The sequence below is a fragment of the Ictidomys tridecemlineatus genome, chromosome 6 (assembly GCF_052094955.1).
Source record: "Ictidomys tridecemlineatus isolate mIctTri1 chromosome 6, mIctTri1.hap1, whole genome shotgun sequence".
Taxonomy (NCBI): Eukaryota; Metazoa; Chordata; class Mammalia; order Rodentia; family Sciuridae; genus Ictidomys; species Ictidomys tridecemlineatus.
In genome coordinates this window covers 141,811,248-141,828,799 of record NC_135482.1, presented here as the reverse complement: position 1 = coordinate 141,828,799, position 17,552 = coordinate 141,811,248, and positions in this window count along the sequence as shown.

Below are 17,552 nucleotides of genomic sequence, written 5' to 3'. Positions count from 1 at the left end.
CATGTGCCATTACAGACCATTAATGTGATAACAGAGTGCCAAGTATAGTATGATTTTAAAATTTAAATGTTCCTTTAACATAACATGATTATTTTGCTGCTTAAATGATTATGCATTCTGATAAAAGCAGTTTAATATCTTAGCCTTGACTAAAAAAATAAAGAAATCTGAACAGAAACACTTGTCATATTATTTATGATTATTAATAATTATGTGGTGAAGTCTGACAGAATTTCTCACATACAATTTTCACAGAAATGTCTTGAAACTCATTTTAAGTAATTTTATTTGCTTATTTTTTTTTTAGCAAAAATTTTGTGCTAAAACAAAAATGCTACAATGACTACCATAAACATTGGTAGTCGGGAGTCTAATTAGGCTAGATAAGTATGTTTGAAAACACTTCCTGAATAATTTTTATCTGTGTTAAAAAAAGTCCAGAAAAATTCTGGGAGTTTGCACAAAGGAAAAAGAAGTTTTAGAAATGTGTGCATATAACTTGGTATCAATCATATATTAGTGGACAAAGCTGCACATTTCACAGGCAAGTTTTTGCATGACTGCTTAAATTTTTCCTTCTTAAACTTAAAATTGATTGTATGGGGAATGAGTTTCTTCTTTTTTTTTCTTAAACCTTCTTGCAGATTTGCAGAAATATGGATATTATGTCACCACATAATCTTCGGTTCTAAATATACTATAGGTATACTCTCCAAGGAAAAACTACATATAATGAGATGAGAGAATTTTGATTTAAACAGGGAAATAGTTCAACTAAAATCATACTAGACTTTCTTTAAAAAGGGTTCCCTGTGGCCCTGAGTATCCTAACCAAAATTTGTAATAAAATTTGCTATTATAAAAACTGGCAGTATTTATCTTTCAACCCAGGTGTGCAATTCAGAAATTGAACTCTGATCACAATTGGAGTTGAGAACCATTGTGGCATATTTAAGAAACTGCCACTCTAACAGGAAGGACAAAGAACCTTCTAAAAGTCTGTGCATTAACACATACAGACTAGGCACCGATGTTTTTGAGAAATACGGGGGAATTTTTAAAGCAATATTTTCATATAGCTAATTTCCAGATATAATAGATATTGTGGCTTGCCTGATTAATGAACCCTAATATTACTCCAAATTTTTTATCCAAGAAATCAGAATTTTGGAATTCATAAAGAACACAAAAATCATCTCAATAGAAGTCAAGAAATATTTGAGAAAAATCAAGCATTCATTACCGATAAAACTCCTAATAAACTTGGAGTAGAAGGGAAGTTCCTAAAGTTTATAAGGTACAACAAAGAGAAACTAGAGATAACATCACATTCAATAAAATGCCCATATTATATGAAATTACATGTTATTTCTTCTGTTTTTCTGAAACTGTTGTTCTATAGAACATAAATACTCTTGTATCTTATACTGACCTAGCTTTAAAATGGTCTTTTCCTAAAATATAATACTTTCTTTAACATTAAGGCTAAGTCAATCCTCATCATCCCACATATCATGTTATCACTGTTTTAGGAACATTTACATTTTTAAGAACAGTTTTATTTTTGCTTCACTAAGAATTCACCAATGAATTTCTGATTATGTGGTGGGTAGGGACAGCTCTGGGGATAGAACCCAGGACCTTGTGCAAGCTAAACAACTGCTGGCTAGAGCAGTGAGCTATACTCTGGGGCTTCTAATGGTATTCTTAATATTTGGCATTTACTTTTGTGGAAAGGGAGATATAAGGAAGCCTTGAGTTCTGTATTATTCGAAGTAATTTGCCTTTTAATTTACATTAATTACTGAAATTATTTGTTGCCACATCCCAGCCTTATTTTGTATTTTATTTAGAGACAGGGTCTCACTGAGTTACTTGGCACCTCACTTTTTGCTGAGGCTGGCTTTGAACTCTCGCTCCTCTTGTCTCAGCCTCCCGAGCTGCTGCTGAGATTACAAATGAATGCCATAGCACCTGGCCCTAAATTTACATAATTCATTAGGATAAATTTAGCATGATCATGAACCCTAAAAGTCTGCTCTGTTCTCAACATTGCCAGGTGAATTGTATCACATTGTATTTTCTTTGCTAAATTTTAGAAGTTGCATCCTCTGAATTGATGCAGAAAAACAGTTGAGGATGAAGGGTAAAAAGGAAAGTTTTAGCATTTAGTCAGAATTTTGTAACCATGGTTTTATACACCGCCAATATGTAAATAAGGTGGAGAACCTCAGGGAGTCTGTCTCTATCATTCTTTTTGATTAGCCATATTTCCATTTGTCTTAAAGAGGTTTGTTTTAGTTAGCATTTTCACCACTGTGACTAAAGGAACTGACCAGAACAAATATAGAGGAGAAAAAGTTTATTTAGGGGCTTACAGTTTTAGATGTCTCATTCCATAAGTGGCTAGCTCCATTCCTCAAGGATCAAGAAAGGCAGAATATTATGGTGGAAGAGTATGGCGGAGAAAACCAGCTCACATGAATCCGAAAGAGAAGTCACGACCTGCCAGATACAAATATATACCCCAAAGCCACGCCCCACAATGCCCACCTCCTCCAGCCCCAACCTACCACTTCAATTATCACACAGTTAATTCCTATCAGGTGATTAATTCACTTATTGGATTAAGACACAACTCATTCTTCTCTTCTGAACCTTCTTGCATTGTCTTAAGAGTTTTTGGAGGACATCTCATATCCAAACCATAACAGAAGGTGGAGCAGATATTAGCAATTTTTTACCCTTTTCAAATTTTGTTTCTAAACACCCCAGTTATAGAATATACCTCTCTGGATATGGTATTATAAATTTTTGTTGTAGTCATTAGTTTTATTTTTACTAAAACTTATCTTTGGAGGCTTTCAGAGATGTATATTGAATACTCACTTTTATCTTCTTATAGATATGATCCATATATAGAGAAGCTAACTTTAGAGATTTAAATGGAGGGTAGATTGTAAATGTAAGGCTTTCAGTTTAAAACTAAGCCTGTTCATATATGTATTAATATGAACATTATTAATATTATTAATATTAATATGGCATTATTACCATTGAGTTGGTTGATGGGAAACATGATCAGTACTTTGGAGTAAATTGTCTACTGGTATCTTTCCTTGATCCTTTCAAACTTCAGTGCTTCATCTAAAAACTGAGAAAGTGATATTACCAAATCAAAGAGGTGTTTGAAAATTGGTTTATTTAAATAATTTAAAATCTATGTTGTAATTTTTAGAGGAGATTTCTTAATAACAATGGGCTATCAGCATTACAAATTTTAAAATCATCTCATGAATTGTGAATTATTCATATAATTACTGTTCCTTCAGTACAACAAACACAGCATTTCTAAATTATGTTTATTGAGAATGTAAGGGGAAAAATCCAATATAAAAGTTACTTGGAACCAAGCATATTGATATGTGCCTATAATCCCAGCGGCAAGGGAGGCCAACACAGGAGGATCTTGAGTTCAAAACTAACCTCAAGAGCTCTAAGAAACTTAGTGAAACCCTGTCTCTAAATAAGATACAAAATAGGGCATATGGCTAAGTGGTTGAGTGCCCTTGAGTTCAATTCCTGGTACCCTCCCCTCCAAAAAAATCAAAAAGTTACTTGAAGCAACTTCTATATACAAAATGCAAATCTATATCTGAAAATATTAGGTAGAAACTACTGTGAAGCCAATTTTAATTCTCCAAGACTCTGGGAGATTTACAGTGTAGGTCAATAAGTTGTTGAGCTGTTTTAATTGGGTCTTTAAACTATAATTATTCTCTCAGATGCAAATGCCTGGTTTTCAATCCACCCTCCTTTAGGTGACATTGTAAATTTGGAATGGTTATTCCCACTGGCCCTTTATATATCAGGGCCCATTATAAGAGTTGGTTCTTTTAAGCCAAAAACTTTAAACTGTTTTGTTTTAGTGAGATCTCAGAAATTCATCATTCTTTTCAATTCCAATAGAAGAAATCATGGATCTTGAATTATGAAATTATTCACTAGCCATCATTAGTATTTAACAATAGCTTACATAATACTTAGTAGTATTGTACATATTACAGATAATTATTATGTGCATTACATGAATAAGCATCCTTGTCTCCCACATACCATATTACTCCAAGGATTTTGATCACACCAAGCTTGAAATGTTAGTTTCCTCAATGAGATAGAGATGTAGAGATAGAGTTGGAGATTGAGATAGAGACAGAAGGAGAGAAGACAATGATTTATGTATTGTTAGTATTTTGAATTAGGAGGTCCTTCCAATTTTTCTAGAGGAGAGAGGGTCTCAGAGGAAGTAATGGAGAATGTAAAAAAATGTTTAGTAATCAATGGAAAATGTAAAAAATAATGAGAGATGGGGGAAATACACCAGAAAAAAAACAGACAAAAGAAGTAAATGGGAGGTATTCACTTAGTGATAGATAAAAATTATTTTTATGATTAATTTTAGTGAAACATGAGATGAGACTGAGCTAAATTTTTGGGGGTATATGATAGAATAGGTGCACATAAGTATTGCCTGGGATGTATAGTTCCAAATAACATACTTTAATAAGAAACACTTAGGGCAAAAATATAGGATTTCAATGAGGAAATTAATTTTTAGAAATATCCATATAGTTTGAAAAGCAAATCAATTTGTCAAGAAAAATAAATAAAAACAAGGAAAAGCACATTGATCCTTAGAATACATATATATATTTATATATAATTATGGGATGTTTAATTACTGTACACTATTGAAACTGTTGTCCAGCTCTCCTATTCCTTACCCAGGATTATTTTCATTACTTTTTCCATGGACTTCTTAATTTAATTAACAGGACATAGCTTTTAAATTTATTATTTATTTATTTTTTATCTACTATGGCTGAAATGTAAGCTCCAAGAAGCAAGAATTACTTTTGGGGGGGCTGGGGTTGTGACTCAGTGGTAGAATGCCCACCTAACACATGTGAGTCACTGGGCTGGATCTTGAGTACCACATATAAATAAATAAAATAAAGGTCAATATATAGTTGTACATAAAAACAACTAAAACATTGTATTTAAAAAAAGAAATACTTTTTGTGAACTAATACATCTGAAGTTGTAAAAAGAGTGCCTGTGGGAAGTTTTCAGTCACATAGAAATATAAATATACACACAATAATAATAATGTCTATTTCATTCTACTATCCTTCCTATCCCCCCATCTCCTCCCTTCCCCTTCCATCACTTCTCTCTACTTAATCTAAGGTAATACTATTCTTTTTTTACTCACTTCTTCATACATGTATTTTGTATAATGATGAGGGTCTCCTTCCATTATTTTTGAGAAAGGAATCTCTTTAAGTATTAGAAAAGTCTGGTAACATGGTGCAAATTTGTAGTACCAGTGAATCAGGAGTCTGAGGCAGGAGATCACAAGTTCAGGGCCAGACTCAGCAATTTAGTGAGATATTCAGCAATTTAGTGAGACAGTACAAAAGTAGTGAGACCCTGTCTCAAAATAAAAAATAAAACAGACTGAGGTTATAGTGCAGCGGAAAAGCACCACTGGGTGCTTTTTAATTGGGTTCAATCCCCAATTAAAAAAAATTTTAAAAAGAGTATTCTTTGAATGTTGAGTAAGAGTCATTGGCTTTTAAAATAAATATAGTTGAAAACGGACAAACAGAAAATAACTTCTAGGGCTGTAAGATTGAAAGCATGTATCTCAATTACTTGCCTGATGAACAACATAATCCTTTGTTTTTCTTTCTTTTTAAATATTTAAAAAATGTGTTCAATACCTAATACTAGGAAATGAAAGGCAGAGGATCATGTAGGAACTCAAAGGAAAAGATTCCAGGTATAAAAAATAATGTAAAAAAAATAAAGAATCACACAAACAGAATGTTAATCCATTTATAATCCACCTAGAATTCTGTTGGTATCTTCCTCATTAGGTAATATACCAATTTGCAGTTACTATATAGCACAAAGGGGCTGCCAATAGATGAATGCTCAGCAAATGAATACTCAGCAAAAATAAGAGATATGAAAATATTTCATTTTCTTGAATGCAAAGAGTGTACAGTATATATTAAATGTATGTTGTATGACTACTGATTCATAGTAAATATACAAATATATTTAAATTTATAATATTTTAAACATTGTTTGGAGAAATTATCACCTCATTTTGATTTGTGATTCTCAACATATGGTTTATATTTCAAGTTAGTATATAAGTAATTTATGCTAAACTTAGACTAATAATAGAAGGTTGGATGGTAGTAAACAAAGAAAATATTTAAAAAATTATAATTTTGGATATCAAGGTATCTGTAGGCTAATAAGGAAACATCAATCCCAAGGTGACATGAAATTATAGAGAAAAAGTATTTATTTTATATTTATCAACAAAACACAGGTGCTAAATTATTATTTCATAGATTTTTATTTCATGGATTTTTATATCATCAAGGTGTCACCTAAATACTAAACTGTGTTCTTAAATCTGATGAAAAGCAATATAATATACATACATATAATATACAAGGGTATTTTTTTTTAAATTTAAAAATTCCAGTGGAAATGATTTTGTAAGAAAAACTTGATTCTGAATTAATTTTTGCAAAGCAATTCAATTGAAATTTTTTTCTAATCAGTCCTGGAAGAAAAGTCAATACATTTTGGAAGTCCACATAGGAGATAAACCCCAAACTATATTAGTTACTAATTGTTTTACATTCTATAGTATAAGCATATGTCAAAATAAATATTAATTATGCATGTAGCAAGAAATTTCAGTATAAAGAACAGGAATCATATTTTGCCCTATAATCACACTTAAATTACAATTGTCTAAATTTTAAAAAACAATGCAATTAAGTTATGGTACAAAAATATTATAAACAACTTAAGTCTCTTTTAGAAATAGAAGTTTGTTGCTATTTAAATGGAGAATTAATTTTAACTAATCATTCTCAGTCAAATGAAAAGTTATAGTTTTGAAAATTCTGAAAAAAAAATGTGACTATTTTATTCAGATGAAGATCCAACCAATCAGTTAGCCAGAAAACGTATGCATCATTTTTAGTGTAAGTCCATTTTCTGTTAGGTACATTCAGTTTTAAAGAGCATGAAGTTTACATATGTTTGTATATATTATATGTATGAGTACATAAAAATTCACATGAGAGAATATGCATGATACAAAGGAATAAACAAATATATGGAGCTTATCCTATTTCATTGATCTCATTGTTTTAGTAGTCTCATCCAACAACTAATTTATAGTCTGATGTTTCAATGCCATAAAAAGAATTATGAGGTACAGTAAATGTTTATGGTATAAGAGCTAAGATATGACTTGTGATGACCATCAAGACCAACTTGATGATCATGACACAATCAGAGAACACTTAGCATCATCTAAGGAGGTGGGAGACTTTGAGATTGTAATGATATATGTTAGTTATATTGGAATACCCACTGATCTGATCTTCAGCAGAATTTGCCAGACTCCTAAAAGTCTAAGGGTGTGAGAGTAGTCCTAGGAGAGAGAGAGAGAGAGAGAGAGAGAGAGAGAGAGAGAGAGAGAGAGAGAGAGAGAGAGAGAGAGAGACCTGAAAGAGAGAAGGAAGGAAGAAGGAAGAACAGAAGGTTGCAGATTATTTCAGCAATCTCTGTAAAATATTGGGCAAATAAGAACAAAACAATGGCTAGTCTCATTTAATTTTTATAAAACATTAAGCAAAGTGAAGCAATAGGTACTTGTCACAATGTATAAATCAAAAGAGAGACAAGTTTATTTTTACATTTTTTTGTTTTATGGTCTACTTTACATGACATCAGGACTTTAAAAAACATAACTTCTGAAACTAGCAGATGATTGCACGTCTAGAAACTGAGAATTAAAAGAACAAAGAATGTTGATGAAGATGTGAGTACCCTCAAACCTAACATGTCAATAAAAATTCTTCTACCTTGGTTATAAATTTTATACTGGGCTCTGTATTACTCCACAATATAAGTGTGGATATGAGTCATTTTCTAATACTTTTCTGACCCTTTTCCCTGCATATCTCCTTTTAAAATGCATTAATCAGTTAAAGTTCCTAATTAATCATTAATTTAGAGGTGATGTTTGTGAGAGTCCAAAGAAAAATGCATGTAATTTATCAGTGTCATTTTCTCTTTGCTTCAGTGGTTCACCAAATTTTTAATGTAATTTACAAATACAATCCATCTAATTTATAAATTGTGAAAGAGGAATCAACAGTAGTTTGGAAATGGTAACAAAATAAAAGATTACACCACAAAGGACTCTATAATTTTTTGTAATCCACATTAATGAAAAACTTCTTAGAGTATGCAGGACTTAAAATAGTATTAAACATTTGACAAATGGCATATATGTAGTGTTCTATCCATATTTAAAAAATAACAATTGATATATTTGTATTATCTGGTATTAATTCTTCCAAATTATTTTTGTGACCACAAGAAGGAGTGAAAGCAAGTAGAAAGGGGCCAGGCACACATGGAGAGAGAAGAAAACAAAAATAGGTGCCACAAAGTAAAATATAGACTCCAAAAAATACTATGATAAGATTATTATTATTATTATTATTATTATTAGTAGTAGTAGTAGTAGTAGTAGTATCTACTACTACTACAGATAGAAAATCTTCAGAAATAATAAATTATTTACCAAGGATTATTATTATAATAACAGATGTACTCAGATATCAAATTCAAGCTTCTTGGTCACTTGCCAATTAACATTCTATCATCCTCTTGCCACCTCTTTTAGATTACATTTAGTAAGAACTACATAGATATGAGCCCCACATTTCAGGGAATGCAGAACAGAAAAAAAAGACAACAAACTATTTAATGTCATTTCCATTCTAGCTCTTATTTCCCTGTGAAGAAATTGTAATTTCATTTTGTCAGGTGCTATCTAGTAGGTGTCCTATATGTAGCTTGGGATGATATTATAAAATAACATATGATCCAATTATGATATGATAAAGTTGTAACAGTTTAGTCATTGCTGTTTATTGAATTAATGATAATAAAACAATGAAATATAAGGAGTAAGTTACTCATAAATTACAAGAATTGTATTTCCCTTGTGCCCTCTTCATCAGTTAAAATGATTGTGGTTTGCAACTCTTCCCTTTTGTGTTGGGCTATTTGTATGGAACTTCTTTTGCAGTGATTAAAGTGCTAGTTCTTAGTGAATTCATTAAGCAGAAAGTGACTAATTATGAGCATTAACAGTAAAGATTATGGGAAGGGCCATGTGTTTCATCATGAATGCAGAAATCTGCTGTGTTGAAGCTGTGATCTGAAATAAATGAATATAACGTGTAATAGATAACAGAAAAATATTCACAGAGAAGAAATGCAGGCTATTATCTCTGAAAACAATAGAGAATTTCAATAGGAAACAGGAAAGAAGAGTTTCCATTATGCTGTTCAGTCTGGAAGGCTTCCGGAGAACAGATGTGCAATAGGGTAGCCAGCCTCTGTCTCATCCCCTGCTCACTGGGACACCCTCCAATAGAGTTACTTATTTTCTGCCTGTGCATGGTGCTGCACCTTCCACCCCTTTCTTCTGTGTGCTGAATGAAGTCTTATTCATTCCGTAGTGTGGCATTTAAAGTCAGCTTTAAAAAAAAATTAACTTCCATAACATTCTATTTTATTACCTTCACTGAAATACCTGAGTCTTAATACTTATCACATAATGTACTATAGATATTAAAACATCTTTATCATACAAGTGTCCTACAGGAAATAAATAGTATATATACCAATATATTCCCAGAATTTAGCACAATACTGGAACAGACTACATACTCAGTAAATAGTGACTGAAGAATAAAGTTTGTGACATTTTATGACATTTGAAAATAAGATGAAGTTCTGATTTGTATATAAATATTACTTGATATTAGAGATAATTCAGATAAAAATACTTATTAATAATAAATAGCTGAAAACTTGCAAAGATGTGAACATATAATACTTCTTTCTAGAAATGTGTGTTGTAGAATTGCAAATAGAGAAATAAAAATAGAAAAATTACATGATCAGACACAAAAGAACTCAATAAAACAGTTGTTTGAAAGAAAAATAAATAAAAGGAAAAAAGACTAAGAACATAGGAAACAATGACTAAAAAGAAATTGGGTTAACTCATTGAATCCAAGGAAGATTTTTGAAAGAAGATGTATGGCAGCTGAGTTCAGAATAGAATACACGGAAAGAGGATATAGCATGAAGGTGTGCTAGATGTAATTTCAGTAACAATGAGAGAATGAGCTGCTGGAACCAGGAATGATAATTAGTGGTCAGATACTACATGCATTTCAAAGGTAGGTTAAACAGTATATCCTGAAGAATATAATAAGGTATGAGAAAGAAGAATTCACAAACCACTTAAGGATTTTGGGCCTAATCAACTTTAAGCATTAATTTTGCACAAGCTTAGATATGCAATAAGACTGTGCAATAAACAATTTTGAAGATGGTGAAGAGTCCCTAACTGTTACAGATAGAAATGAGAAGGGTATCTTTGGGAGTTTATTTCATTTTTTGTGGGCAGTAGAAAACAAGTTATCACCCAAGAGCACAGAGGAATATGGGAGGTAGATTTGAAAAAAATTAAAAAAAAACAAGGGATCATAAAATATTTTTAAGTACAGTAGAGAATAGAATATAGAAATATAATATAGTCTGTAGGCAGTATTAATTGTTCACTTAAGTTCACAATATTGGCCATTAAAGAAAGGACTGGATAGGGTAAAAAGTTAAAAGGTAAAAAGTTCTGTGTTCTCTTTATTAACATTTGGTGGGTAAGTGTAGAGTGAAAGTTATCTAAGACCAAATGTAACTAATTACTGATTTTGCCAAGCAGGTATAACAGAATGAGACGGGGTAAGGAATTTGACAGTATGTAGAAGGGTGTTATTATCATCACTGTCAATGATATACACTGTGTATAGAAGAGAGGTCATCAGAGATTGGAGAGAGGGTGAAAAATGGAACCATCATTTCATGGAAGTCCTTCCTGTGTGTCAAAACATTGCCAGTGTTGGGGCATTAAAGGTATGCTCTAAAAAGATAGGGTGCAAAATCAGAACTGATGTAACAATTTAATACATCAGCAATTTGAAATCTGTATGTCCATGTTAATTCTTAAAAATGCTTACCCGTTGTAAGAGATTTTTAAGCAAACATTACCAAGAAGTTTAGATTAGTTTGTTGGATTCTTTTGTAATTGTATTTTGAACATGTCAAGTTTGCAAACATATTTCACGGAGGCAAGATATGAAAAAGAAATGACTGTACTCTGGATATTCACTTTCCAAAGACTTCATATTAGACCCTGGCATAAATTAGATGATTAAGCACCAATCTCTTTATGAAGGCATAATTTGATAAGAAAAATTTTTATTCAAAAGCAAAAAGTTCATTTATAGGAACAGGAAAACTAAATGTTTCTGTTCTGTATTCAGTTGGGATGAAGAAGATGAAAAAATATGTTGAAGAGAGTACTTCTTTCAAGTGAAAGGTCACAATTTACTCAATAGACAAGGGAATTTCTTCTTCCTCAAAATTCGTTTTCTAAGCTTAGAAAGCATGAAGAGCTATGATTCATGTTGCTACGGTAGACTGGCTTGTGATGTATCTGAATTTCAACAATACATGGTAGAACTAATCCAGGAAAGTAAGTTACAAACCTTGAATTCAGACTGAAAACAGATGTCATTTGGGAAAAAAATTCAAAGCTGTAGGAAACAAATAAACTCTACACCACGAGCAAATATTAAAAAGCAGCCTTATTAGCCTTAACTGAAATTATTAGGTGATGTTTCTCATAATTTATATAGAGAAATCATTCTAAAATTAATCATATATAAGTCATAGATTTTCAAGTTAATATTAATCAGCTTGATCTTTGGTGGCTAAGGTATTTCTTTCACTTCAGTGCATCCAAAAAGTCCAAATAAAAAAAATAAAATAGGTAGTTTTGGTATTGATTTTTAAGACTTTAAACCAACAGAGGACTAAAATTTAAAAAAAATCAAAGGAAACATCTACAAAGCCCACTGCAAATTTTATAATGCATTCTTATTCTAATATTTAAACATTTTCTCCAAATGACACATCTTTCTTGTGTTGACTAAATACTAAGGACATAACTTCTATCACACTATTATAAAAAGTTCAAATGATAGGTTTGAGCTATGGATGATTTAACTACATAATGGCTTAGTTTTCCAGGATCTTTCCAATCATCCATTTCCCATCTGTACTTGTGACTTCATCCTCAGATTTGTAGAATGACAGCTTTAGTAGTTACAGGTACCCTACTCAGAAAGCCCAATACTCAGACAAAGAAAAAGTGCTTACTCACTGCACTCATTAGAAAGGTAAAACTTTTCCTCAGAATCTTGCCAGAAGCCCTCTTTCATGCTCATTTCTGAGTCAAACACTACTAGAAAGAAGATTTAGATTGTCCTTAGATCAATTCATCTTCACTGATGGTGATTTTTGCCCTTACTCGGACATCTGGCAATATCTGAAGACAGTTTCTGCTTGTCACAGTGAAGACAGCCCTACTGTTATCTAGTGGATAGAGGCCAGAGGTCCTACAAAACACAGGTCAAACCCCTCCACAGCAAAGAAACATCCATCCCAAACTGTAGATAGTGCCGAGACAGAGAAAAACGGTGTTAGACCAATAAAGAAAAATCTCCCTTTGACTAGTGTTGACATCAGCTTCTAACAAAGTGCCTGATTGAGAAGAATCAATATACACATATAGAAAATGATAATTCCCTTAGAAAGCCAGTTTGAGTCATAAAGCTAGATTGGAAACAATGCCTTTGCCTTGTTCCACTATTAATAGGTAAACTTTTACAGCCTTACATTAACCTTCCAAAAGTGTCAAGATTTTCTACCTTCAGAGGATCTGATTGACATTTTCATGGAGGCTGACCTCATGGTATTCTAGTAAGGCTAACTGATTGCTTGATGAATATGCCAGGAAAATGATTTGAAATAGATTTAGAAGACCATGAATTGTATAGTGTGCATCATAGCTCTAACACAGTATTGGTAATTGGGTTAGAAAATGTGTTCATTTTTCTTTTCATTTATGGCACAGCAGAATTCTAAAATGGAAAATTATATGTTTAGGAGGCTGGACGTATGAAATTAAAATTAGTTTTTCTCTACATAAAGCCAACAATGTGAACTACTTTTTTTTTTTTGTAACAGGGAATTGGACCCAGGGGCAATTAATCACTGAACCACATCACCAGTCCTTTTTATGTTTTATTCCAAGACCCAGGGTCTTGCTAAGTAGCTGAGACTGGTTTTGAATTTATGATCTTCCTGCCCCAGCCTCTCAAGTAGCTGGGATTAGAGGTATGCACCACCACTGCCCAGACAGCATGAACTTTTTTGAGAAGATAAATCATTCTGATTTTTGTACTTCTTATCACTCTTCACAGATTTTCTATTCTTTTCCTATATTAAATAGTTGTTTTTGTATGATGGAGATTAAACTCTTCTATATTCAGTTCATTTTAAATATTTAGAATAGTGATGTTATAAGTATGAAAACATTTCATGAATACAATACATAATGATGTTTATCATATGAAATCAAAGTACATTTTCTAGAGTTGAGAACTTTTAATTCTAGCTTTTTTTTTACAGATAATATAGCACTATCAAATTCTAAAGCCAGAGGATAACTGTTCACATAATACTCAAGAGAAAATTTTGTCTCAGGAAAGGTAAGTAACTTTTTAAAATCCCACAGCTAGACTAATCAAGATAAAACTATGATCTTAGGGCTACTACTTCACAACCTGCTGATCCAGTCTGTAAATTATCTCTTTAGGAAACAAGGTAGGCTGTAGGAAAATAAGAGAAGGAGAGAAGAAATGTGCACATTTTACATTTCAGATTTTTTGAAGATGAATATACACAGAGGAGTGTTCTTAGTCCTTAATGATGCCAGTGGTAGTAGATTTTGCAGAACTAATGAAACAACTGCAATAAATTATGTGAAGTATTACCTACAGAGTCAACTAGCAAATTTAGCAATCATGCCTCCCAAGATTGCTGTTAAGATATGAAATTATTATTTTTACATGACAGGTAAATAACCATTTTCCTCTAATTAGACTAGATTAAGAGAAGTGTAATGCTATGAAAATAGCGATGGAACGGAATGGTGTCTTTCATCAAGAGCAAAATCATGTTAATGTCTTATGCTGTCTAGTTATCATGACAAATAGGTTGTGGTACATGCACAGTTTAATTATTAACACTGAAATCTGCTGAAATTGAAGTATTGCTCTTAGTAAGAGCTATTACTGCTGAAATGACCCATTTAATAGTGACCATGGTATCAAAGTATGGATTTAAATTGGTAATTAATAACAGTCTTTTTCTGAAAATGTTAACATAAGAGTTCAATAAAAATGCTAACTAGGTATCAGATATTACAGACACTATATTGACATATTATAACATGTATACTTATTTTTAAATATTTTGCAGATCTAGCCATGAGAAAGATAAGAATAAAGCATTTCTTAACTAGTTTCCAAGTAGTCACTTAGCCAACTTATGAATTCTCTTTCTTTTTTTCCAGTTTTTGACTATGGTCAATAGAAAAATATGCTAAATGATAAGCAGTTACAATCACTAAAATTTCAAATTTAATTAAAAATAGCAGGAAATTTTTAACAGAATTTAGGTGTCAAAATTCAATATATTTTATTAAATATGATTGTTAGCCTCTAAATTAATATGTATATAGAAAACATTTCAAAGTATTTCAAAGATAAATATACACATACAAACACACACATGCAATTTAAAAAATATTAAATACAGAACTTATATTTCATGGCTAATCTTTCCATTATTGGTGTTACTACAACCACCCTCTAGGACTTAAGCTTTTTGTTTTCAGAAGCTGCATTGAAATTGTAAATTTTTACATGCCGCATTGGAGGAGTACTGGTGGCATTTGGTTGTCAGGGCTTGACCCTTCAACACATGGGCTCCTCAAGGTGGTCCTCCTTATAGTCTCAGTGGCAGCACAGCATCACTGTCTTGAGACACTTTCCAAATGGTAATCTTTCCTTTGTTGTCTCAGTTTTGGTCTAGATCAAAGAATAAAAATTTTTAAAAGTATCTCTATTACAACACGGACACCTATTTTAATATATAATTATCTGATTTGTGTAGCTGCTCTCTTCAGGAAAAAAATGCTAAAAAATTTTAAATACCATGTGGACATTTTTATATTTTTATTAAAAATATGTGATAAATAACCTATAAGACTAGGCTTACACTTATGAATAATCCACATTGACTTATTTCTGAACATAAGTTAAAAAAATAAAAATAAATAAATCTGAATCCAGACTTAATTCTAAATATTGTTCTTAGTTGATAAAGTAGAAAACGATGGCTTTGTTAATGAAAGTTTATTCTCTCTGTGTGTGTGTATGTGTGTGTGTGCATTATTTTCAGGAGTTTCTTGTATTCCATGTATCAACTTTTAGTTGGTTATATCCTTTATAAATATACTTTTACTCTTTCACATCTTTTTGTTTTGTTTCCTATCATAGCTTTTATTGCAGTCTTTTTACAGTCTTTTTTTTTTTTTTTCAGTATGATACTGCCAATCTTTCCCCAACTTTTTGGCTTCTTCTTTTTGTTTTTGGGTTAAGAAATTTTTGTGACATATAGTCTTATATTACATATTTAGTATTCTATATGTTGGCAATTAATCCAGGAGCTTGTCCTTCTTAACAGTTAATTATTTTTAACCATAAACAATGAGTAACTTCTCTATTTATGACATTAATACAATAGTACACCATGATTTTATTTATAAGTAGATATGATTTGAAATTTGCATTTTATTTTCTTTTCCTGTTAACATGTTTAAGCACACAAAACAACACTATTTTAACAATTACAATTTTGTAATATGTTTGAATTTGATAAGATGACTGGTCTATTCATTGCCTTCTTGTTTAGATGTGCTATATCAATTCATATGATACAGGTTTCCTGCAAACTTTAGAACTGTTGGACAACACTGAAAATTTTATTTAATAATATTTGGTACAGAATGCATTGTATAATTTTCAAAATGGCAGAATTTTACAAAATTGACAAAATTTTAAAGTTCAAAATAGTCCAGAGAATTTATCAGTCTGTACCCTTCCCAATAGTTGTTCCTTATGTTTTACAATATTTGGTATTTCCACTCTTTAGCCATCTTGATAAGTATCTACTAGCACTGAATTTTTGTTTAGATAGCTAAATTTCCTAAATTTTGAAAGTCATTTTTGTATGATTTTTTTTGTTTTGTTCTATTGTTGTAGCAATGAATTATTCATAGTTGTAGTCTTAACAGTTCTCACTTACACCATACCAAAAATATCTTACTTTCTACCTAGAAATTCTTCTTTGCTACTGCATGTGTAAGTTGCAAGTAGTCATTCAGGAATGTGAATGACTTTAATTTTTTTTCTAAATTACATTGATTTACCTATGTACATACTGGGAATTGAGAAGTCCATCCCCCCTAGCACGAACTTTGAACAACTGATATAGAAATGCAGCAGTTTAATACTATTCTATGTTTTAAGCAGATGATTCTAAGGTTACTCATAAAACCCCCTTTGGATTGAGCATTAAATATCCCCAGTTATAAGCAGTGAAAACAAGATGTCTCATATTGAAACATTCTCTTTTCTATTGAAATTAACTCAACCCTTCTATTTCAATACTCTGGATAGCTTTCAAAAATAGTTTACCTGTATAGGACCACATACGTAAAGATACCATTGGTAAGAGAAGTCAAGCTAAAACAGAAATCAATGAATAACTTGATAATTAACAATTCTGACAAACCATCTGTCCTATTCTCTTTAAATATTGTGTCTTTCTCATCATATCTGTCTCCACTTCTTGGGACTTAAGTCACATATAGCAGTCTATGTCACACATTTCTCATGTGGATTGGCTTATATTTATTTTCTTACTTTTGTGCTTCACTTTTTTTTTCTAAATTACCTTGTAGTTCATTATCTTATCACCTGAACCAATGTGCTATTCCCTCCTTCAATTGTGATGGCTTCAATAGTTAATTTCCTTTTGACTATTTTATTTTACAATTTCTAGTTCTTTCTCTTCTAGAACTTTCAATAATATTATTGATCATATAAGCATATCATTTTAATTCAGTATCTGTAGTTATTGAGTTCCCTTGAGATCTCTTTTTTTATATTATTTGATTTTCTTCTATTTTTCACTATATTTTCTTTTCATAAACAAAATTATTTATTATTAAGTTCTAAATATTAGATATAATAAAATTTAAAGATAATTTAAGGCCTGTATAAAATCATTGTCTTTGAAAGATATTTATCTTTGTGGATGACTGGTTCCCTAAAGTAATCTATTATAGAGTATTTTAATATTTTTAAAAATTAAGATCAATCAAAGTT